Below are 1,524 nucleotides of genomic sequence, written 5' to 3'. Positions count from 1 at the left end.
GGCACTATGGGAGTTAGCTCTTCGCTCCTGCAGTCCCCACTCCACCCCTGCCCCCCACACAACAGGCATCCTGCCATCTGGACTTGTGTAATCACTGAGGGGCAGAGACTACCCCCTCCCACCCACACCTCCTGCAGGGCAGGGCCGGGGGCCCGGGGCCCGGGGGTGGGGAAAAGGCAGACACAGAAAGTCAAGGAGACAAGGAAGCAAGGAGACTGTGACAGACCCTGAATGAGATAAACAGGAGACAGGCTGCCCCTTGTCCCTCCGTCCTCCTCAGGCCAGGTGTCTAACTCAGCACTTGCACAGGTACCACTCCCTACCAGCCCAAGAGCCTCTGTAACCCCAGAGCCCAGCCAGGACCTGGCATGGCGCAGGGCTCAAATGCAGAGAGAATGAAGAACTGAAGATGACAGCATCATACCGTGGGAGACTGCAGGCTCTGGGGTCAGGCCGTCAGGGTTTGAATCTCAGCTCTGCCACTAAGCAGCCAGAGCAAGTTCCTGAGCCTGCCTGGCCTCAGTTTCCTCCTCTGTGAGGGATGATAATGATCTGTTTCACAGGGTTGTCATGAGAACCAGGGAGTGAATTTGTGTATGTGAAGCACATGCAGCACTGCGTGCACAGCACATGGCCCACGATCAGTGAATGTGAGCTGTAGAGGCTCACACAGGCACAGCCCTCCCTGGCCTTGGGCTCTGGGTAGCGCTGATGTGGTGCTTGCCACCCTGTGGGGGTTACCGGCGCCTCAGACGCCAGCCCTGGCCTTCCACTTCCTCCTCTCACTTCTTTTCAGGCACCTCTGACGACAGAGCCTCAGCTGGGCCGTCCCCACTCTCTCGTGGCCTGGGAGCCCAGGGATGGTCCCTAAGACGGGGTCAGAGCGGCGGCCGAGCACACCCGCTCCCCATGCGTCAGCTCCTTCGTCGGCTGGGGAAGGGGTAGGTGAGCTCTGACGTCAAGAGCTGAGAGATTGATCCAGGAGGGACCAGTCTTCCCCTCTGAGGCCGAATGAAGCCCGCCGTCCTCTGGGTTTCCACCGCGGCCCTTCCCCTGACTTGGGAGGGGAGAAAGCCCCTCTGACCTCTGCGGGGGGAACCTGGGCCTCTCGCTCCGTGGGCTTCGGCACAGCCCTGCAGGGCGCCTCTTCCCCAGGGGCCGCCCCCTCCCCCTGCACAGCCCGGCGGCCACCCCCTTGCTTACAGGCTTCTGCAGCCCCCAGGGTCTCCCAGAATCTTCCTGGGTCGCCAGACCTGCTCCCAATGACGCCTTACTGCCGTCCACCCCCACCTGCTCCACGAGTCTCCAAAGCCATCCATCGCACAGGTTCCAATCTCTCGCTCGAGCGCCTTCACTTTGATGAGAGTCTCAGAGGCAGACACCTGCTCTGAGGGTCTGGAAAAGGCTTTGTGCAGAAGAAGGCTGCTGGTCACAGCAGAAGAGGGAGGAAGAGGCAGCGCTTAATTCACTGAGGCTCAGTCACTGGAGGAAAGGGTGTTTTTACACCTTTCTAAGGAGCAATGA

The sequence above is a fragment of the Myotis davidii genome, unplaced genomic scaffold (assembly GCF_000327345.1).
Source record: "Myotis davidii unplaced genomic scaffold, ASM32734v1 scaffold233, whole genome shotgun sequence".
Lineage (NCBI taxonomy): Eukaryota > Metazoa > Chordata > Mammalia > Chiroptera > Vespertilionidae > Myotis > Myotis davidii.
Note: the sequence above shows the minus strand (reverse complement) of the source record.